At 42.7% G+C, this 24,150-nt stretch overlaps 1 long non-coding RNA gene across 1 annotated transcript in view; it reads right to left on the bottom strand.

Moving 5' to 3' along the window:
• Positions 1-24,150, bottom strand: part of LOC139163158 (uncharacterized) — a 94,998-nt gene that overhangs the window by 16,019 nt on the left and 54,829 nt on the right. The window lies entirely within an intron of this gene.

Below are 24,150 nucleotides of genomic sequence, written 5' to 3'. Positions count from 1 at the left end.
TGCAGCCCAGTCCCTGTGTCCGGCTGTCAGAGATGGCACTACGTATTTACACAGACAGCAATGCCCTCCCAAAGGTGCCGCCGAAGCCGGGAAGAGGCGGCACCTACCGTAGCTCCCTCACCCGCCCAAGCCACCAATGCCTGCTGGGCTCCAGCGGGGCGCCCTCTTGTGGTGACTCCTCAGTGACCCGAGTATAAGCCGAGGTCAGGTTTTTCAGCCCATTTTTTTTCATCTGAAAAACTTGGCTTATACTCGAGTATATACGGTAATTACTCACCACCAAAGGATCCGCCTAGGGCAGTGATGGCGAATCTATGACACGCGTGTCAGCACTGACACGCGTAGCCATTTTTGGTGACACGCGGCCGCCTCCCAGCTGCCTCCTTCCGTGTGGGCGAGCCTGCAGAGCGCAGGCTTGCCCACACGCTGCCTTTGGCAGCATAAGCATGCCTGTCCGGCCGGGGGAAGAAGCGCGTGCCCCAAAATACCCCCCGCGCAGCCTTTTCCATGGGCGCGCACTCCCCATCCCCCTGCCAGCCCGCGGGGGGGGCGGGGAGGCACCGGCAGTAGAAGGCGCTTCCCCCGCCCGCCCGATCCGTCCGCTCTCCTCCTCTTCCACCGAAAGAAAAGCGCGGGGCTGCCTTCTTGAGCCTCCCGTAGCTCCACCCCGCTTTGCCCTGCCTGTCATCCTCCGTTGTGTTTTCGGGGGGGGGGGGAGCGGCGGGAAAGCCCTGTGCTGGCCAGGAAAGCCGGCTTTCTGAGAAAGCAACGCGCTTTTCAAATGCGCTGCTTTCTTGCAACTCTTTCCTGGGGGGGGAGTGGCCTCCTCCCTCCCCCCTGCTGAGGGGGGCGGCAGCGGCATTTTCAAAGTGCCGGGCAGCCAGTCATCCTCCTCCTCCCCACTCCACCCATGCCGAGGGAACAGTCTCGCCAGCGGCTGAGAAACCGCTTGGTGTGAAGGCCAAGCTGGGCTGGGGCCGGGGGAAAGCACCACGCCGTCCCCTGAGCCGCCTGGCCCAGGTGCCGGAGAGAACAGCCAGCGGACAAGCACAGCCAGGAACAAGCGGGAGGTGAGATGCCTAGTTCCCCCCGTGTTGTTTGCAGGGGGAATAAGGGAAAGTCTGGGGCGGGAAAGAGGAAATCCCGGGGGAGGAGGAGGAGTGGGGCGGAGCACCAGTATCTCTCTGTAAGGTGGGTGGCGGATCTCGAGCCCGGCGGTTTCTCTGCGGGTGGGCTTCTTTAACGGTGGAGGGCAGGGAGTCGCCTTCCTCAGAGGGGAGGGGGTGTCTCTATGCGGGCGATGGGTGCCATGACAATTGCTGAGGGAGAAGGTGGCGGTTCGGTCTCTTCCCTTTTCCCTCTCTCTGTTCCCATATATGTTAGATATTGTTCTCCTAATACTGCACAGAATTTATAAGAGGAGATAGCAATTCTTTCAATGTTTATGGGTTTTGAAAAACAAAGCTAGAAATTGTTTTCTTCTCTATAAAGTAAGAAGTTCAACATTGGTTTGGAAGTGGTATGTAGGAATTTTAAAAAATATTTGTTTCAGACATGATAATCAAATTTGGAATTGTGGGCATTGCTATGCTTACAAACCAATTTTCAGCTTCTTTTTTTTAGTAACGGCAAGAAGTGTATGAGCTGCCAACTAAATCATTTAAATTATGATAACAAATGTTACTGTGCATTGCTTCTGTCGAAAATGTTTGTTTCATATATCCCCACTAGCATACTGGTAATTCCATAATCTTTTGAGTGACTTTTTAATAGTGAAATTTACTATTCCAAATCATTTTTTACATTTTTGGCTTTTTAGCATGGAAACATTTTTACCCAATCCTAATATTTATTATTTTATTTATTTTTATTACTTAGATTTGTATGCCGCCCCTCTCCGAAGACTCGACTAATGATCAATTCATTGACAGTGCTGATAAACGTTTGTGGCATTTCTACTTCTGTGACTCAAGGTTTTTTTTGCAATTATCAGACATTGATTCAGGTGTCAACAAAAGTAAGCAAGTTCATTCATCCCATCAAAACATAGTCATAAATATCATATTTTAAATAAAATAAATATTTGAAAATTAAATTATACAATTATGTAATTGTTTTATTTAACATATATTATAACATGACATTTAAAAGTATTTCCTTGCCTAGCCCTTATGCCAGTGAAAGGATTAATTTATTCATAAAGTGGGTTACATAAATTGGTTTATCTTTTTAGGAATCTGTTTCAGAATTTGAGAACCTCTATGGTTAGATTCATTAACTATTGACAAAATACATAGCACTGCTCAGGCATGAATATTTATTTATTTATTTATTTATTTATTTATTTATTTATTTATTTATTTATTTATTTATTTATTTATTTATTTATTTATTTATTTTATGCTGCCCAGGCCCAAAGGGAATGCCGCTCAGACACTATACTTTTCTGCCCACACCGGGAAAAAATTAGAGGGAATATTGATTGGCGTGGCGCCAAGCGTCGGAGCCCACCACGAACGGTGGTTGGCTCGCAGGGGCCGCTGGGAGCGAGGGGAGGTGTTGCAGGCCTATTTCAGGGTCTGCACCCCTCACCCTCGCCCCTCTGCTCCCTGCTCGCCTTCCAGAACGGTGTTACAGGAGACGGTGCTAAGGTAAACCCTTACCAGGTTATTAATTTGTAATTTTAAAAAATCATGCCGGGCTCGCAAAAAAGAGAGTCTGAAAAAAAACCCTGCGTGGACGTCGCACCATTTGCTTCCTCCTTTGGCGGCTCATAACTAGATTTTTACAACCCCCCACCCCCCTTGATAAGCTTTTTCTTGAATCTGAACAGTTTGGGGGTTCGCCACAGAGAGAAAAGTGAACGAGAGGGAGAGAGAAAGGGAGGAAGAGAGAAAAGTGAACGAGAGGGAGAGAGAAAGGGAGGAAGAGAGGAAGGAAGAGATAAATATAAAGGGGGAGAGGGAGAAAGATAGGGAGGGGAAAAGGGGAAGGAAGGAAAAGAGAGAGAAAGAGAAAAAAGTGGAAGGAAGAGAAAGAAAGGAAGGGAGAGAGAGAGAAAGAGAAAAAAGTGGAAGGAAGAGAAAGAAAGGAAGGGAGAGAGAGAGAAAGAGAAAAAAGTGGAAGGAAGAGAGAAGGAAAGAAAGGAAGGGAGAGTCAGAGAAAGAGTGAGAGAGAGAAGATAGGAAGAGAGAGAGAGAGAAATGATAGAATAAAGGAGAGGAAAAAAAGAGAAATGAGAAAATGATTGAGGCAGAGAATTACAGGAAAGAGAAAGAGAGAGAGAAGTGACTCTTGATTTAAAACATATAATAACATAAACATAAACATAATAACAGAGAAAAAAAACCCCAACCCTCACCTGTTTTTATTAATAGTTATGTTTTTGAATTTGCTGGTTGTTTTAGTTTTAATAGTAATAGAGTTTTGTTTTGTTTTATTATTAATTTCTTTTAATAAAAAAGAAGGGATTTATTATTTATTTATATTTATATTTATTTTATGTTTGTTTATCTGTCTATCTACCTACCTATCTACCTACCTACCTACCTACCTATCTACATACATATATTTCTATGCCGCCCAGTTTTTTTCTCAAGGTGACACACCACCCGAGTTATACTCAGTTTTTTGGCGAATTTTGACACACCAAGCTCAAAAAGTTGCCCATCACTGGCCTAGGGGAAAGACCATATAAATGGCTGGAATGTGGAAAGAGCTTTACTCAGAAAGGACTTAATTCTCATGAAAGGATCCACACAGAGGAGAGACCATACAAATGTATGGAATGTGTAAAGGTCTTTACTTGTAAAGGATATCTGATTTCTCATGAAAGAGAAAGAGAACAAGAGAGAGAGAGCAACAGACAGAGCGAGATAGAAAGGAGAGGGAGACAGAAAGTGAGAAACAGAGCAAGAGGGGGGAGAGAGAAAGAAAGCAAGAGAGGGAAGAGAGGAAGGAAGAGAGAGAGAGCAAGAAAGGAAGGAGGAGAGTGAGGAAGAAAGCAAGAGAGAAAGCAAGAGAGAGAAGAGTGGAAGGAAGAGAGAGATGATAGAAAAAAGGGAGAAAAAAGAGAAATGAGAAAATGATTGAGGCAGAGAATGACAGGAAAGAGAGAAACAGAGAGAAGTGACTCTTGATTTAAAGCATATAGTAAAAGCACTTTAATAATAAGCCCTCACCTGTTTTTATTAATAGTTATGTTTTTGGTTTTGCTGGTTGTTTTAGTTTTAATAGTAATAGATTTTGGTTTTGTTTTATTATTAATTTCTTTTAATAAAAAAGAAGGGATTTTATTTATACATACATACATACATACATACATACATACATACATACATACATACATACATACTTCTATGCCACCCAGTCCCAAGGGGACTGCCGCTCAGACCCTATACTTTTCCGCCCACACCGAAAAAAAATTAGAGGGAACGTTGGCCTTGACTGTGAAGAAATTTTAATGGGTACAGCACCTCTAGTTGTCAGATTGGATGCAGTCAGGAAAATTAGAAATGTATAAAAAGTGGATCAAGGTTGACTGAGTATAGTGTGCAGGTGGGCACACTATACCCAGTGTACCTTGATCCACTTTCCATACATTTGTCATCAAATGATTCACACAGGAAAAACTGAAAAAAAACTGTAGACTGAGCTATGTTTGTAACAGCCAATGTACGGATCATCCAAGGAGCCAGACATGGCAGGCAGCTTATTAATGCGCAGAATATGCAAGCATGGTTTTCATGAGCCTGAATCTTATTTACCATCTGTTCTGTCCGGCTCGCTGGTAGAATCCTCCCAAAAATTCACAGGTACAAATTTCAGACACACACACATTTGAAAATTCAAAACAATGTTCTTTATAATGAAAATTCACTTAAACCAAGCCCTCTTTTGGTATAGCAAAGAGCACTCGTCTCCAAAAAACTGGTAATTTGTACAAGTCCCTTATCAGTTCTGTGATACTTATCTTGCAGCTGTGAGGCAATTCACAGTCCTTCTTCTTTCACAAAGTGAAACACACTTTGCTCTGATTTAGTTTCAAAGTGGGGAAAAAATCACACAAAAAATCAAAGTCAGTAAAGCAGTCACGAAACACGACAATCAGATAATCCTCCACAATGGCCAAAGCCACAGGCTGCTATTTATAGCAGCCTCACTAATTACTACAGCCCCACCCAACCACAGGTGGCCTCATTTTCTTTGATAATAATCTCTCAGTTGTTGTTGCCTATGCATTGATCTCCACATGCCTGGCTGTATCATTAACTCTTGTTCTGAATCCAAGGAGGAGCTAGATAATTGATCTCCTTCTGAGCTGTCTGCCACACAATCCTCCTCCCTGTCACTCATGTCTTCTTGGTCAGAGGAGCCTTCATCAGCAGATTCCACCGGAGGCAAAACAGGCCTGCAGCATGTGCAGGAGCAAGGCCAGAGCTAACCACAACACCATCCAAGCAGCCACACACAAGAAAAGACATAGGCACTCAAAGGTGGAAAGAACTGAAGATGGAGCAATGGGCTAATATTTCATAGAATAATCCATTGAGGAGTGTTACCATAGAGACATAAAAGAGAATGGGCTAGTTCAGCGATGGCGAACCCATGGCACCAGTGCCACAGGTGGCACGCGGAGCCATGTCTGCTGGCATGCAAGCCATTGCCCTAGCTCAGCTCCAACGTGCATGTGTGTGCCAGCCAGCTGATTTATGACTCTCACAGAGGGCGTTATTGGCTTCCAGAGAGCCTCCAGAGGTTGGGGAAGGGCATTTTTACGGTCCCCCGGCTCTAGGGAATCCTTTGGAGCCTGGGGAGGGCAAAACATGAGCCTATTGGGCTTGCCAGAAGGCGGGAAACAGACCATTTCCGGCCTCCAGAGGGCATCTGGGAGTGTGGTGTGGGGGAATCTGTTTTTGCCTTCCCCAGGCATGGAATTATGGATGTGGGCACTCATATAGGAAGGAGAGAGCAGCTTGGAATAGTTTTGTCACAGTGGTTCATGGCTTCTTAGGCAATCAAAGATGAAAACTATGTACAACTGGTTCAGACTCTGATAAAGAATTATGCTGCAATGGGCTGCAGGATGTCACTCAAAATAGAAACATAGAAACATAGAAGACTGACAGCAGAAAAAGACCTCATGATCCATCTAGTCTGCCCTTATACTATTTCCTGTATTTTATCTTACAATGGATATATGTTTATCCCAGGCATGTTTAAATTCAGTTACTGTGGATTTACCAACTACATCTGCTGGAAGTTTGTTCCAAGGATCTACTACTCTTTAAGTAAAATAATATTTTCTCATGTTGCCTTTGATCTTTCCCCAAACTAACTTCAGATTGTGTCCCCTTGTTCTTGTGTTCACTTTCCTATTAAAAACACGTCCCTCCTGAACCTTAATTAACCCTTTAACATATTTAAATGTTTCGATCATGTCCCCCCTTTTCCTTCTGTCTTCCAGACTATACAGATTGAGTTCATTAAGTCTTTCCTGATATGTTTTATACTTAAGACCTTCCACCATTCTTGCAGCCCGTCTTTGGACCCGTTCAATTTTGTCAATATCTTTTTGTAGGTGAGGTCTCCAGATCTGAACACAGTATTCCAAATGTTGTCTCACCAGCGCTCTATATAAGGGGATCACAATCTCCCTCTTCCTGCTTGTTATACCTCTAGCTATGCAGCCAAGCATCCTACTTGCTTTTGCTACTGCCCGACCACACTGCTCACCCATTTTGAGACTGTCAGAAATCACTACCCCTAAATCCTTCTCTTCTGAAGTTTTTGCTAACACAGAACTGCCAATACAATACTCAGACTGAGGATTCCTTTTCCCCAAGTGCATTATTTTACATTTGGAAACATTAAACTGCAGTTTCCATTGCTTTGACCATTTATCTAGTAAAGCTAAATCATTTACCATATTACAGACCCCTCCAGGAATATCAACCCTATTGCACACTTTAGAGTGATCGGCAAATAGGCAAACCTTCCCTACCGGACCTTCCCCTATGTCCATATCCTTGATGCTCATCTTGATAAGTTCAAAGAGAACATGGGAGCTTATTCAGAGGACCAAGGCGAGCGCTTTCACCAGGACATTAGGAACTTTGAACGCAGCTACCAAGGACAATATAACGAAAATATGATGGGCGACTATATTTGGGGATTGATTCGTGAAACTGATTTGCAGTATAGTCGTAAATCTCGGAAAACCACACACTTCTGAACAGTTTTTGGTAATCTGTGTAAATTTGCAATGCATATAGTGTTCTTAGTCTGACTGTATAAATGAGAAGATGCAAAATCGTCTGTTTCTATAGTAAAAATGCATAATTTTCATTGCCGTGGTCACAAAAGCGAAGTTTATGATGAATGTAAGCAATTTTTAATTTGTTTTAGACATAAGCAATTGGAATATAACATTTAAAAGCTGGGAACAAAAGTTGTGTTACATCAAACTACACAAGTGGGGAATCTCGAGGTAAAATCATAACCAAAAGCCAATGTGGGTTTGTCAAATGTAAATCATGCCAAAAAGTCTTGTTGCATTCCTTGGCAGTGGGACAAAATCAGAGGCCTAGCAAAATAAAATTTGTATTGACTTTTATAATAATTATAATAAAAACAAATGCACACTACACAAAAACAGTACACAGTGATATGTAATATTAATTTCTTAATATGACATCATTATTTTCTCATAAGCGACACACAAAAGAGAGATTGTGTGTGTGTGTGAATAGGAAGTTGAATCTTGTGGGAAAGAAATGGTAGCTGGCTATGGATAAATAGAAATCTAGGAAATAATCAATTGTCACCAGGGGCTACTTTCTAAATCCATTGTATGCATCTGTGAAAATTAGCTGTTTCTTGAAAAGCCCCATCCATAAGTTAGTTTGCCTATAAAGTATTCCTTCGTATCTTCAAATAATCTTCAGAAGTTTGGAACTGAGCATTACCACTTTCACAGAGGAAGGTGCAACCTGTCCCCAAATTATAGCCCCTGTGATTTTACCACCTTCCAAAGGAGGATGGGAATTCCTGGGAACCACGTTGGCCAGATGTGGTCCTTTTAGGTAAAAATGGTACAAATAGCACCATGTCAGCTGTTCTGGGGTTTGAGTTGCCCTATTTTCCTCAGCCAAATCCATTCATTCATTCCCATGTTCACCAAATCAATACATGTTGTGATGTACTTAAGTACTTCTGTGTTAGCAAAAACTTCAGAAGAGAAGGATTTAGGGATAGTGATTTCTGACAGCCTCAAAATGGGTGAGCGGTGTGGTCGGGCGGTAGGAAAAGCAAGTAGGATGCTTGGCTGCATAGCTAGAGGTATAACAAGCAGGAAGAGGGAGATTGTGATCCCCTTATATAGAGCGCTGGTGAGACCACATTTGGAATTACTGTGTTCAGTTCTGGAGACCTCACCTACAAAAAGATATTGACAAAATTGAACGGGTCCAAAGACGGGCTACAAGAATGGTGGAAGGTCTTAAGCATAAAACGTATCAGGAAAGAGTTAATGAACTCAATCTGTATAGTCTGGAGGACAGAAGGAAAAGGGGGAACATGATCGAAACATTTAAATATGTTAGAGGGTTAAATAAGGTCCAGGAGGGAAGTGTTTTTAATAGGAAAGTGAACACAAGAACAAGGGGACACAATCTGAAGTTAGTTGGGGGAAAGATCAAAAGCAACGTGAGAAAATATTATTTCACTGAAAGAGTAGTAGATCCTTGGAACAAACTTCCAGCAGACGTGGTTGGTAAATCCACAGTAACTGAATTTAAACATGCCTGGGATAAACATATATCCATCCTAAGATAAAACACAGGAAATAGTATAAGGGCAGACTAGATGGACCATGAGGTCTTTTTCTGCCGTCAGTCTTCTATGTTTCTATGTTTCTAAGGGGAAAAAGGTCATACCAGTATCGCTCTCAAAGAAATGGGGGTAAAGCCGTCGTCGACAGCTCCTTAGATGAGTAAACCTATCCATAAAATGCCATACTGTACATCTTTTTCAATGTTATAGGCATGGGGCTTGAGGCTGCACTTGCTTCCTAAATTTATCACTTCTGTTGCAGAGGAAGATGTCTTGATGTTATGAGAGTTCCAGACATATCCAAAAATTAGAACTTTGGGGAAATTTGCAGGATTTTACTCAGCAGAGTTTAGCTGTTGAAGTTACATTGCAAGACGCCAGTTTCATAGGAATGAAACTCATCTGCATACTTTTGAGGAATCACACATTTTTTTAAAAAAGAAATTGATCTATGGAATCCTTGCATTTCCACCCAGGAGTTTTTTTTGTTTTGTTTTGATTTGATTTTTCATGGACTGGCAGCCCGATTCCATCTGTAAGGTCAGAGCTGGCATTCCACAATATCCCAGGTCGTACCGGCTTGCAGGCATAGGATTACTTTCCTGAGCACAGGCTGGGAAGTGTGCCGGTTTGTTTTGCTTCCTGGTTTGCAAAGTGGAAACTTTTTATTTCTCCAGAGCAGTGGTCCCCAAACTACGGCCCGCTGAGGTCTTTTAACCTGCCCGTGGCAGCACACAAGATTTTACCAATTGATATAATAAGAGGGAGAAATAGAGAGGGAGAGAGAAATGAAGAGGAGAGATAGAAAGGGAAAGAGAGAAAGAAAGGGAGAAATAGAGAGGGGGGAGAGAAAGTGTGAGAGATACAAAGAAGGAGAGTTAGAAAGAGAATGAGTGAGAGAAAGAGAGAAGAGAGAGAGAGAGAAAGAGAAAGAGGGAGAAATAGAGAGGGAGAGAGAAATGAAGAGGAGAGAGAGAAAGGGAGAAATAGAGAGAGGGGGAGAGAAAGTGTGAGAGATACAAAGAGGGAGAGTTAGAAAGAGAATGAGTGAGAGAAAGAGAGAAGAGAGAGAGAGAGAAAGAGAAAGAGGGAGAGATAGAGAGGGAGAGGGAGAGAGAAATGAAGAGGAGAGATAGAAAGGGAGAGAGAGAAAGGGAGAAATAGAGAGGGGGGAGAGAAAGTGTGAGAGATACAAAGAAGGAGAGTTAGAAAGAGAATGAGTGAGAGAAAGAGAGAAGAGAGAGAGAGAGAAAGAGGGAGAGATAGAGAGGGAGAGAGAAATGAAGAGGAGAGATAGAAAGGGAGAGAGAGAAAGGGAGAAATAGAGAGAGGGGGAGAGAAAGTGTGAGAGATACAAAGAGGGAGAGTTAGAAAGAGAATGAGTGAGAGAAAGAGAGAAGAGAGAGAAAGAGAAAGAGGGAGAGATAGAGAGGGAGAAAGAAATGAAGAGGAGAGATAGATAGGGAGAGAGAGAAAGGGAGAAATAGAGAGAGGGGGAGAGAAAGTGTGAGAGATACAAAGAGGGAGAGTTAGAAAGAGAATGAGTGAGAGAAAGAGAGAAGAGAGAGAGAAAGAAAGAGAAAGAGGGAGAGATAGAGAGGGAGAGAGAAATGAAGAGGAGAGATAGAAAGGGAGAGAGAGAAAGGGAGAAATAGAGAAAGGGGGAGAGAAAGTGTGAGAGATACAAAGAAGGAGAGTTAGAAAGAGAATGAGTGAGAGAAAGAGAAGAGAGAGAGAGGAAGATAAAGAGGGAGAAATAGAAAGGGAGAGAGAAATGAAGAGGAGAGATAGAAAGGGAGAGAGAGAAAGGGAGAAATAGAGAGATGGGGAGAGAAAGTGTGAGAGATACAAAGAGGGAGAGTTAGAAAGAGAATGAGTGAGAGAAAGAGAGAAGAGAGAGAGAGAGAAAGAGAAAGAGGGAGAAATAGAGAGGGAGAGAGAAATGAAGAGGAGAGATAGAAAGGGAGAGAGAGAAAGGGAGAAATAGAGAGAGGGGGAGAGAAAGTGTGAGAGATACAAAGAAGGAGAGTTAGAAAGAGAATGAGTGAGAGAAAGAGAGAAGAGAGAAAGAGAAAGAGAAAGAGGGAGAGATAGAGAGGGAGAGAGAAATGAAGAGGAGAGATAGAAAGGGAGAGAGAGAAAGGGAGAAATAGAGAGAGGGGGAGAGAAAGTGTGAGAGATACAAAGAGGGAGAGTTAGAAAGAGAATGAGTGAGAGAAAGAGAAGAGAGAGAGGAAGAGAAAGAGGGAGAAATAGAGAGGGAGAGAGAAATGAAGAGGAGAGATAGAAAGGGAGAGAGAGAAAGGGAGAAATAGAGAGAGGGGGAGAGAAAGTGTGAGAGATACAAAGAGGGAGAGTTAGAAAGAGAATGAGTGAGAGAAAGAGAGAAGAGAGAGAGAGAGAAAGAGAAAGAGGGAGAGATAGAGAGGGAGAGAGAAATTAAGAGGAGAGATAGAAAGGGAGAGAGAGAAAGGGAGAAATAGAGAGAGGGGGAGAGAAAGTGTGAGAGATACAAAGAAGGAGAGTTAGAAAGAGAATGAGTGAGAGAAAGAGAGAAGAGAGAGAGAGAGAAAGAGAAAGAGGGAGAGATAGAGAGGGAGAGAGAAATGAAGAGGAGAGATAGAAAGGGAGAGAGAGAAAGGGAGAAATAGAGAGAGGGGGAGAGAAAGTGTGAGAGATACAAAGAGGGAGAGTTAGAAAGAGAATGAGTGAGAGAAAGAGAGAAGAGAGAGAGAGAGAGAGAAAGAGGGAGAAATAGAGAGGGAGAGAGAAATGAAGAGGAGAGATAGAAAGGGAGAGAGAGAAAGAGAGAAATACTGTAGAGAGAGGGGGAGAGAAAGTGTGAGAGATACAAAGAAGGAGAGTTAGAAAGAGAATGAGTGAGAGAAAGAAAGAAGAGAGAGAGAGAGAAAGAGAAAGAGGGAGAGATAGAGAGGGAGAGAGAAAGGAAGAGGGAGAGATGGAAAGAAAGAGAGAGAGAGAAAGAGAAAAATGAGAAAATGATGGAGGGAAAGAACAAGGGAGAGGAAAATGAAACAAATGAGAGAAAAGGAAGAGGGAAGAGAGAAGTGGAGAGGAAGGAGGGAGGGAAGGGAGGAGAAATGGAGTTTGTTGATTTAAGTTTAAATGTACTTGTTAATAAAGAAGTATAAATTACTTTATTACTTAATTATTAATTACTTATTACTTCTTCTTTATTTTAAATATTGTATTTGTTCCCATTTTGTTTTTTACTTTAAATAAGGTATGTGCAGTGTGCATAGGGATTTGTTCATAGGTTTTTTTTATAGTCCGGCCCTCCAACAGTCCGAGGGACAGTGAGCTGGCCGCCTGTGTAAAAGGTTTGGGGACCCCTGCTCCAGAGGGTGATATTGCAGGGTTGACGGGTTATTTTGACAGCTGCCAGCACGCCCCTATCTCTCCTTTTCTTTTCCAGCCCCCCCCCCTCCTCCTAAACTCTCATTCTTGCACTGAGGGGTTTCCAACCCCCCACCAGTGGGTCAACCTCGGGGATGCAAGAAGGCAACGCACACAGCATTGGTTCAAAGTGAGACGAACCCAATCCGAAGACCAGGACTCTCTTTTATTGGGTTACATACGCTAAGCAGTTACACGTATAGCAATGGCTCACATGATTACTTTTGTCCTATGTATGAATTACTTGCTGCGCCACAGTTGCTATTTCTAACCCCTCTATAAGTCACTTCTTCATTATTAGTTCTGAATTATTACAACATTGCACCCAAGAAAAAAAGGGGAAGGGAAGGAGGGGGGGGGAGAAGTAGGCAGAGCAATAAACTTTCCCCCCCCAAGGCAGGGAGGAAAGCAGGGTATTTGGTTGGAAGGAGGAAAGAAAAGATGCATCACAACTTTATTACATTATATTCTAGTACCTTGCAGTCCAAAGGAATTTGTGTCCTTTTCCACTAAAAGGATAGATAGAAAGAAAGGAAGATAGATAGGTAGGTAGGTAGGTAGGTAGATAGATAGATAGATAGATAGATAGATAGATAGATAGATAGATAGATAGATAGATAGATAGAAAGAAAAATAGATAGATAGATAGATAGATAGATAGATAGATAGATAGATAGATAGATAGATAGATAGATAGAAAGATAGATACATACATAGATAGATAGATACATACATACATAGATACATAGATAGAAAGAAAGATAGATAGAAAAATGATAGATAGATAGATAGATAGATAGATAGATAGATAGATAGATAGATAGATAGATAGATAGATAGATAGAAAGCAAGGTAGGTAGGTAGGTAGGTAGGTAGGTAGGTAGGTAGATAGATAGATAGATAGATAGATAGATAGATAGATAGATAGATAGAAAGAAAGAGAAAGATAGATAGATAGATAGATAGATAGATAGATAGATACATAGATACATAGATACATAGATACATAGATAGATACATAGATAGAAAGAAAGAAAGATAGGTAGATAGAAAAATGATAGATAGATAGAAAGATAGAAAGAAAGAAAGAAAGAAAGAAAGAAAGAAAGGTAGGTAGGCAGGTAGATAGGTAGGTAGATAGATAGATAGAAATATAGAAAGATAGATAGATAGAAAGATGATAAATAGATAGATAGACAGAAAGAAAGATGATAGATAGATAGATAGATAGATAGAAAGATAGATAGATAGATAGATAGATAGATGATAGATAGATAGATAGATAGAAAGAAAGAAAGATAGATAGAAAAATGATAGATAGATAGAAAAAAGAAAGGTAGGTAGATAGATAGATAGATAGATAGATAGATAGATAGATAGATAGATAGATAGATGATAAATAGATAGACAGATAGAAAGAAAGATGATAGATAGATAGAAAAAAGATAGATAGAAAGATAGAAAGAAAGGTAGGTAGATAGATAGATAGATAGATAGATAGATAGATAGATAGATATATTAGATAGATAGATAGATAGATAGATACATAGATAGAAAGAAAGATAGATAGATAGATAGAAAGATCATAGATAGATAGAAAGATCATAGATAGATAGATAGATAGATAGATAGATAGATAGATAGATAGATAGATAGATGATAAATATATAGATAGAAAGAAAGAGAGAGAGAGAGATAGAAAGGTAGATAGATAGAAAGATAGATAGATAGAAAGATAGATAGATAGATAGATAGATAGATAGAAAGGTAGATAGAAAGGTAGATAGAAAGAAAGATAGATAGATTGATAGATAGATACAAAGAAAGAAAGAAAGAAAGACTAGTGAGACAAGCAAAACTTGCTAAACACAGACAGCTCTTGTGGTTTTGTATCCTAAATATGCAGGTCCTATTTAGAATCAAACTCATCTTTAAAATATGTAAAATGCTTCCCCTCATACTTGTTAATTGAAACTTGCTCTCAAACCCACTTTATAAAAGGCAACTTTTAAAGATCCACAAACACACTTTTAGAAATTCCTGTCTAGCTCTTGCCTCATTACACTTTATTAGATCCTATCCAAGCAAGGACAGCAACTACCACAAAATACCATTTTTTAAACAGTTTAAATCCTTTGAAAGGGGGGGGAGGAGAATCGGACAGCAGGGGGCCTTTTTAATCCAACTAAGGGCAACGCAGAGAGAGCAAGGAATAGTTAAGGAGGGAGTGAGGAGTAAACAAAAAAAAACCCCTACTGGTTTCAGCCAGGGGAAAAGGAGGAACTTTGGCTACACACTCACTCCTTCAAAGAGGTAGCTGGCATATTTCACGGGGGGGGGGAGGGGGGCACGCACGCACACAAACACAAACACACACATACACACACACGCCCCCCGCCCTCCAAAGTTCACCCTCCCCCTTTTTCTTTGTTGCCTTGGCTTCCCATTCATTCACACGCCCACCCCCACGCCGCTCTAGGGCTTCCTCCGTCCTGAGGACTCTGATAGGGTTTATTTGTTGACAAATACACACACATACACACACCCTCCAAAGCTCATCCTCCCCCCTTTTTTTGTTCCCTTGGCTCCCCCCCTCACTTTCCCAGCCGCCTAAGGCTGTGTAGGGCTCTCCTCACCCAGCCCGTGCAAGTGCAATCAATCAGCTGCCAAATGGCACGTTTTCCTCTCCTCCCAATTGAGGGGGAACTTCAAGCTCTGGGTTTTAAACGCAACTGAAAGGGGACACGCTCTCTACATGGGGCTACCTTTGAAAAGTGTTCGGAAACTTCAGATCGTGCGAGAGCAGTCATGGGCTTACCTAGGTATGCCCATGTTACACCAACACTCCGCAGTCTGCATTGGCTGCCGATCAGTTTCCGGTCACAATTCAAAGTGTTGGTTATGGCCTTTAAAGCCCTTCATGGCACTGGACCAGAATATCTCCGAGACTGTCTGCGGCCGCACGAATCCCAGCGACCGATTAGGTCCCACAGAGTTGGCCTTCTCCGGGTCCCGTCAACTAAACAATGGTGGTTGGCGGGCCCCAGGGGAAGAGCCTTCTCTGTGGCGGCCCCGACTCTCTGGAACCAACTCCCCTCGGAGATTAGAACTGCTCCTACTCTCCCTGCCTTCCGTAAAGTTCTTAAAACCCACCTTTGTCGTCAGGCATGGGGGAACTGAAACATCTCCCCCAGGCACGTACAATTTATGTATGGTATGTTTGTGTGTGTGCTTGTTAGTATATCGAGGTTCTTTTTTAAACTTTTTAAATATTTAAATTTATTTGAATCTATTTGGATTTGTACGATTTGTTTATGCCTGTTGTGAGCCGCCCCGAGTTCACGGAGAGGGGCGGCATACAAATCTAAATAATAAAATAAATAAATAAATAAATAAATAAATAAATAAATAAATAAATAAATAAATAAATAAATAAATAAGAAGGTAGCCAGCCGCTTCTCATCCAGGCTCGCACTCGCTCTCTCCCACTGTCTGCGCTGCCTTTGGAGGCGCCTTTGCTTGAGCTGGGGAGAGGCGGCAACTGCCCCACCCCTCCCACTGCCTCCTCTCGCCGGCTCAAGGAAAGGCACCAGCCGAGGGGGAAAAGGCGATGGGAAACCGGTGAGGTGTGTGTGTGTGTGAGAAGACGGAGCCTCTGGAAGAACTGGAGCGGGGGGAGAAGCTGACAGAAACGCCGGTGGGGCGGGGGAGAGAGAGAGAAAGGCCACACGCAGACGGCCTCTCTCTCTTCTTCCCCGTGCGCCCGAAAGCCTTTGGTCAAATTTGCCTTAAAGGCAGCGCCACGGTGCCCGGCATCATCCCTCCACGCCGCCCTTCTTTCCTAATTGGAAGTTGGAACCGTGGAGGGTAGAAAAGCTTGACCACCGCAGCCCGGTCCCTTGCCAGCCAGAGCCACCAATGGCTGCCGGACTCCCGCAGGGCGCCCTCTTATAGTGACTCATCAGTGACCCGAGTATAAGTTGAGATCAGATTTTTCAGCCCATTTTTGGGTCTGAAAAACTCGGCTTATACTAGAGTATATACAGGTACTTACTTTCTTGCTTGCTTCCTTACTTACTTTCTTTCTTACTTACTTATTTACTTTCTTACTTACTTACTAACTTTCTTGCTTGCTTACTTACTTTCTTTCTTACTTACTTACTTACTTTCTTGCTTGCTTGCTTGCTTGCTTGCTTGCTTGCTTGCTTGCTTGCTTGCTTGCTTGCTTGCTTGCTTGCTTGCTTGCTTGCTTGCTTGCTTGCTTGCTTGCTTGCTTGCTTGCTTGCTTGCTTGCTTGCTTGCTTGCTTACTTACTTACTTGCTTACTTTCTTGGTTGCTTACTTGCTTGCTTCCTTACTTGCTTGCTTACCTACTTTCTTACTTACTTACTTACTTGCTTACTTGCTTACTTGCTTACTTTCTTGGTTACTTACTTTCTTACTTACTTACTTGCTTGCTTGCTTGCTTGCTTGCTTGCTTGCTTGCTTGCTTGCTTGCTTGCTTGCTTGCTTGCTTGCTTGCTTGCTTGCTTGCTTGCTTGCTTGCTTGCTTGCTTACTTGCTTACTTACTTACTTACTCTGTGGCGGCCCCGACCCTTTGGAATCAACTCCCCCCAGATATCAGAGTGGCCCCCACCCTCCTAGCCTTTCATAAGCTCCTTAAAACCCACCTCTGTCGTCAGGCATGGGGGAATTGACATGTTCCCTACCCCTAGGCTTATAAAATTTATGCATGGTACGCTATTGTGTATGATTGGTTTTAATTTGTGGTGTTTTTTAAATTAACTTAAATATTAGATTTGTTTTACATTGTATTGTTATTGCTGTGAGCCGCCCCGAGTCTGCGGAGAGGGGCGGCATACAAATCTGATTAAACTTAAACTAAACTTAAACTTACTTGCTTACTTACTTTCTTTCTTCCTTCCTTCTTTCCTTCCTTCCTTCCTTCCTTCCTTGCTTGCTTGCTTGCTTGCTTGCTTGCTTGCTTGCTTGCTTGCTTGCTTGCTTGCTTGCTTGCTTGCTTGCTTGCTTGCTTGCTTGCTTACCTGCTTACTTCCTGACTTACTTACTTTCTTACTTATTTACTTTCTTACTTACTTACTTACTAACTTTCTTGCTTGCTTGCTTACTTTCTTACTTACTTACTTGCTTACTTTCTTGGTTGCTTACTTGCTTGCTTGCTTACTTACTTACTTTCTTACTTACTTACTTTCTTGCTTGCTTACTTACTTACTTACTTACTTACTTACTTACTTACTTACTTACTTACTTACTTACTTACTTACTTACTTACTTATTTACCCTGTGCCCTCGTGAGTCAGACCCTGTACTACTTGAGTCAGGTCCATGGCTGTCATGGTGGCCATGAACTCCTGCGCTAGCCCAGAGATTTCGCCAAATGACGGTAGGTTAAAGTCCCCCAAGACAATAAGTCTGGGGAACCCCACCACCAGCCCGGCTACCTCCCCAAGCAGCACAGGCACAGTTGGGAGGCAGGAACGTGAGTAACAACTCCACCTGAACCCCTAAGTCCAACTTCACCAGGAGGGACTCACAGCCCGCAATCTCTGGAGCAACGAGTCTACACAGGCAAAGGCTCTCCCTGGCTATAATAGCCACTCCTTCCCCCATTCCCTGGGGTCGAGGCTGATGCCAGATCTGAAACCCGGCTGGGCAAATTTCAGAGAGAGGAACTCCTCCCTCCGGGCCCAGCCAGGTTTCAGTCACACATGCCAGGTTGGCCTCCTCATCCAGGATCAAATCCCGGTTGAGGAGAGCTTTATTTACCACCGACCTGGCATTGAGTAGCAGCAGCCTGAGTCCAGGGCCAGAATTACACTCATCACCAGTGCCCAGGGTTGAGCTCACAGAGCCGGAACAAGGGATCGTTATTAAGCAGCGATCCCTCGTTCCCCTGGAACGGCTAGCTCCGTGGCTCCCGCCATATCTGCCTCTCCCCAGCAACTCTGGAATATTACGACCCTCTGCCACCTCAGAGATCGGTGGCCCCTCCCCTCCTGCCTCTCCAGTGTCAGGTGGGCCAGGTACATCATTCATAACAATCCCATTCACCACCTCTATGCCATAATCCCACCCACCCCTCCCACTCATACCAAACTTTCATTTCATGCATGTTATTAGACCCACCCCAATTATCCATCAGTTAAAAAACCCTCCCTAATAAATTAATTAATAATAGCTTAAATATATAAAAACAGAGAAATATAAATACAAATATATAATACAAATATAATAGAAATACAAATACTGTATATAATGCAAATACACACACACACACATATATATTATACATACATACATCAAAATACAAAAATAGATATATACATACATATATATGTGTGTGTGTGTGTTTTCGTAGATTTTCACGGGTACAGGTATGACGGTCTTTGTATATTCGGGTTTCTTCTCGTGTAGGGTTTGGAAATTTCTGGCGACGTTTATAGAAGGAAGGCAGCTCAGGTCTCGCAGTGTTCACCTGAGAACAAGGACAGAAACACCAGCCTGAAGATGACGAGTGAGACCTCGTCGAAACGTCGCCAAAACCTGAAAGACAATATCCAACTAGAAAACCAGGGAGTTTATCAAATACCGTGTAAAATCTGCCCAGCCACATATATTGGACAAACTAACAGGAGAGTAAATGCACGTGTTGCAGAACATAAGAATGCATTAAAGAAAAAAGAAAAAACCTCCTCCCTTTTCCAACACTTCAAAACTACAGGACATGAAATTGATTTTGACAGTACCAAATTAATTTCCACAACAGAACACTACAGCAAAAGAATAATCATGGAAGCCATCGAGATAGAAAAACATCCCCAAAATATGAACTAGCGGGATGATACCTCCCGCTTACCAGACATCTGGAAACCAGCCCTCAAACGTATCCCAGCCATAGAAACCAGACTCAGAACACACATTGTAAAGCAATCAAGTAGCCTGCAAGTTCCAACTACTCAGGATATCACGCCTAATCTACAACCATTAACTAATCAGCACACCTCAGCTACATCAACGACCCCAATTATCACCCCACTGACTCACCAGGAAGTTTCTACACAGCAGGCAATTGCTGAGCCATCAAACCACACCCAGCCACCAGTATTTATAGAAGGAAGGCAGCTCAGGTCTCGCAGTGTTCGCCTGAGAACAAGGACAGAAACACCAGCCTGAAGATGACGAGTGAGACCTCGTCGAAACGTCGCCAGAAATTTCCAAATCCTATACGGGAAGAAACCCGAATATACCAAGACCGTCATATATATGGAACGTCACAGCTCCTTTTTGCCTCTAGGTCCAACCCAGCACCATTACAAGGCAGTTAATTTTTTATTTATAGCCGACAACTATATTCTGTATGTGTCAAATGTTAAAAAAAAACTAAAAAAAGCTAAAAAAAAACATTTGACACACACACGCACATAAATATATATATATATATTTCATTTACATTTCATTTCATTTATTGGATTTATATGCCGCCCCTCTCCGAAAACTCGGGGCGGCATATATATATATGTATATGTATATGTATATGTATATGTATATTTTTGTATTTTGATGTATGTATGTATATGTGTGTGTGTGTGTGTGTGTATGTATAATATAGGAAATTGCTGAGTCGCAAGAGTGGACTCAGTACGTTCCCGTTATTGTTTTTTACTTTGAAGGGTCAAACAGAAACTAAACTGGAGATTCTCTCTGACTCCGTTTCCAGCTTGAAGCAGAGTTTGTTGTTTGTGCCCAACAGGAACTACTCTTCAACACAGGAAAAAAAAAGCAGAAGAACTTTGCTGCTCAACACGTGGTACAGTATATAGGAGGAGTTTGCACAACCTGACTCTTCCCTTGGTGGCAAATAAAACCGAGCTAGTAAGGCTGTAACTTGGATGACCATTATCCGCTAAAACGACCCGCGAGAAGAACGAGAAACCGGAGAAGGAGCCATGCAGCGCGGTGAGCCCGAGATGGGGCGCAGGAGGACGGGAGGAGGTGGTGGAAGGGAGAAGGAGGGCAGCGGGGGCCTCTGGGTGCCGAAGGCAGATTGGAGGGGCTGCCATCTGCCCGCGGAATATATATTATAATACATATGCTATTCTATTCTTATATATGCTGCTATATATATATATATTGTACCTTTATAGAGTTTTTATATTATATATTATAATACATATACTATTCTATTCTTATATATACTATTTATGCGGCTATATATATTGTACCTTTCTAGAGTTTGTATATTTATTTATGTATTCGTTCGTTCGTTCGTTCGTTCGTTCGTTCATTCATTCATTCATTTATTGGATTTGTATGCCGCCCCATTCCGCAGACTCGGGGCAGCTAACAACAATAAAACAACATATAACAAATCTAATATTTAAAATAACTAAAAACCCTTATTAAAAACCAAACATACTGTACATACAAATATACCATGCATAAATTGTATAGGCCTGGGGGGAATGAATATCTATATATTATTATATATTATAATATATATTCTGTACTATTCTTATATATAATATATATGCGTCCATATAGTGTACTTTTATAGAATTTGTGCCGTTTTTATGCCCTCCGTGACTGAGAGGCGGCTGATCCACACAAACAAACGAAGTCTATTTCAGGGGTGGCGGGGATCCACGCATCGCCCTCCGGTTAGGAGTGGGACCTCTGGGCGCCAGCGCTGTTGCTGGTGCTGTTTATTTTTCTTAGAGTAGGGCGCCCAGGTGTATCTGGCTCTTTCTTCGGGGTGCGTGGGGGTCCCTGAATGCCGGTAGGGAACCGGAGGAGGCTCCTTTCCTTCCCCTTCGCTCACGGAGACCCAGCCGCCGAGCCCCGGTCCTCAGCGAAGCGCAGGCTCAGCGTCTTCCCAAGGGAGCCACCGCGGCCCCCAGACGCGCTTTAGGCTGTTGTCAGTCTGTCAACCCACAGAGGAGCAAACTCCGAGGGCAGCCTGGAGCTCTGCGGGCTCTGAGGATGGCGCGAGGGGGGGCGGGGCGTTTCTTCCTTCTGGTTTGGGGCCGCGCGATTGTTTGGAGTAGTGTTTCCCAACCTTGGCCACTTGAGGATAGCTGGACTTCAACTCCCAGAATTCCCCAGCCATCAATTCTGGGAATTGAAGTCCAAATATCTTCAAGTGGCCAAGGTTGGGAAACACTGGTTTGGAGCGCTGAAAGCTTCGTGAGGAAGTTTTGTAACCGGCTCTCCCAGTCTCTCCGTGTCTTTTCTCTCTCTCCCCGGTTTCTTTACGGCTCCCTCTTCGCAAGGAACGGCGAGGGGTGACCGGTTCTCCTACCTTCCTCTCGGCTCTACTCTACTGTACGTTTTCCCCGCAGTTGATTCGAGCGGTGGCGGGAACGGCGACTTCTTTCTTTTTTTCCGTCTGAACGAGGGAAAAGGGGGGGGGGGAGACCTATTTGCATTGCGGGAGGTGGGTCCCGTGGAAGGATCGCCCCTTCTTTTCCACCCGATTCTCCCTGTAGCTCTCGTGTAAACCCCCCCCCCCCCTGAGAAAACGACCTGTTTCAAGATTAGAATAATTGATCTGTGGAACAGCCGGCCTCCAGAAGTTGTGAATGCTCCAACCAACACTGGAAGCTTTAAAGAAAGTGTTGGATAATTGTTAGATTGTTGAATAAAGGAGGGCCCCGTTGTAGCTGTAACTCTGTTTATTGGGGTTAAAGTGGAACGTGCCTCAACCTATTCAATTCACAAGACAAGAAGCGGCAGCAGGCTTGCAGTTCCTTTTAAAAACCTTTTCCCTTTCCCTTGACAGCCGCTTGTGGATTTGTCAACCACGTCTTCTGGAGGTTTGTTCCAAGCATCTACTACTCTTTCAGTAAAATAATATTTTATCGGGTTGCTTCGGAACTTTCCCCCAACCAACCTCAGATTGTGACTCAGATTGTGACCACTTGCCCCTTGACTTTTCCACTTCCTTCCTGAACCTTATTTAGTTGTAACTCTGTTTATTGGGGTTAAGCTGGAACGTACCTCATTCTACCGCACAGCAGCATTTAATTCACAAGACAAGAAGCGGCCGCAGGTAGCTCGACAGCCACTTGATTTTGCTGGCCGCGTCTTAGCCAATCCGCGGTCGTCATGCAAATGAGCGGTTATTAGCATACACAACAATGATCATTTCTCTAAGCCGGGGGTTGGACTAAAAGGTCCCTTCGAACTATTCCATCCCATCCCATTCTATTCGGCAAGCTAGATGTTTCTGGTTCGGCCATTACTAAGTGAATTACAGGGGGTGGGGGGTGTATGCTTCAGCTGATACTGAGTTTTTTAGAAACATAGAAACATAGAAGACTGACGGCAGAAAAAGACCTCATGGTCCATCTAGTCTGCCCTTATACTATTTCCTGTATTTTATCTTACGATGGATATATGTTTATCCTAGGCATGTTTAAATTCAGTTACTGTGGATTAACCAACCACGTCTGCTGGAAGTTTGTTCCAAGCATCTACTACTCTTTCAGTAAAATAATATTTTTTCACGTTGCTTCTGATTTTTCCCTCAACTAACCTCAGATTGTGCCCCCTGGTTCTTGTGTTCACTTTCCTATTAAACACTTCCCTTCTGAACCTTATTCAACCATTTGACATATTTAAATGTTTAGACCATGTTCCCCCTTTCCCTTCTGTCCTCCAGACTATACAGATCAAGTTCATGAAGTCTTTCCTGATAAGTTTTATGCTTAAGACCATCTACCATTTTTGTAGCCCGTCTTTGGACCCATTCAATTTTATCAGTATCGTTTTGTAGGTGAGGTCTCCAGAACTGAACACAGTATTCCAAATGTGGTCTCACTAGCGCTTCTTAGAGCCAGATTTTTACTCTTTTTACTGCTTTTCTTAATTCTTCAATACTGCCTTGTTGCCCTAACTGGTTGGTGCTCTCAAGTCCAATTCCCTTGGGGTTTTTTGTGCAATGCTCCATGGTAAGATCGGCATAATTTCAGAATAGAATAGAATTCTTTATTGGCCAAGTATGATTGCACACACAAGTTTTTGGTGCATATGCTCTCAGTGTATATAAAAGAAAAAGATACATTTGTCAAGAATCATGAGGTACAACACTTAATGATTGTCCAAGGGGTCAATGAGGAAACAATCAATATTAATAAAAATCTTAAGAATACAAGCAACATGTTACAGTCATATAGAGTCATAAGTGGGAGTAGATGGGTGATAGGAATGATGGGAAAAAACTAGTAGTAATAAATAGTAGTGCGGACTTCGTAAATAGTTTGACTGTGTTGAGAAAATTATATGTTTAGTAGCATGATGGCATTTGGGGGAAAAACTGTTCTTTTTGTTTAATTTAATAAATATTTTATTGAATTTTTAATAATACGAACACACGCACAACATAAAACAGGTGCTCTGTCAGTAGTGCCCGCCACCAGACAAGCATTCACACCCCACCACCAATGTAGCGACATTTTGAGGGTAGGAGTTGAAACAGTTTGTGTCCAGGATGCGAGGGGTCAGTAAATATTTTCCCCACCCTCTTTTTGACTTGTGCAGTATACAGGTCCTCAATGGAAGGCAGGTTGGCAGCAGTTGTTTTTTTTCTGCAGTTCTGATTATCCTCTGAAGTCCGTGTCGGTGTTTTTGGGTTGCAGCACCAAACCAGACAGTTATAGAGGTGCAGATGACAGATTCACTGATTCCTCTGTAGAACTGTATCAGCAGCTCCTTGGGCAGTTTGAGGTCCCTGAGTTGACGCAGAAAGAACAGTCTTTGTTGTGCTTTTTTGATGACGTTTTTGACGTTAGGTGACCATTTTAGGTCTTGAGATACGGTAGAATTTCGATAGAATGGATTCTGCTTATTCCGTTCCTGTTTTAATGGCCCCAGCTGCTTCT

This window comes from Erythrolamprus reginae, chromosome 2 (assembly GCF_031021105.1).
Source record: "Erythrolamprus reginae isolate rEryReg1 chromosome 2, rEryReg1.hap1, whole genome shotgun sequence".
Taxonomy (NCBI): Eukaryota; Metazoa; Chordata; class Lepidosauria; order Squamata; family Dipsadidae; genus Erythrolamprus; species Erythrolamprus reginae.
The sequence above is the reverse complement of the archived record's forward strand: the minus strand, read 5'-3'. Positions and strand labels throughout refer to the sequence as shown.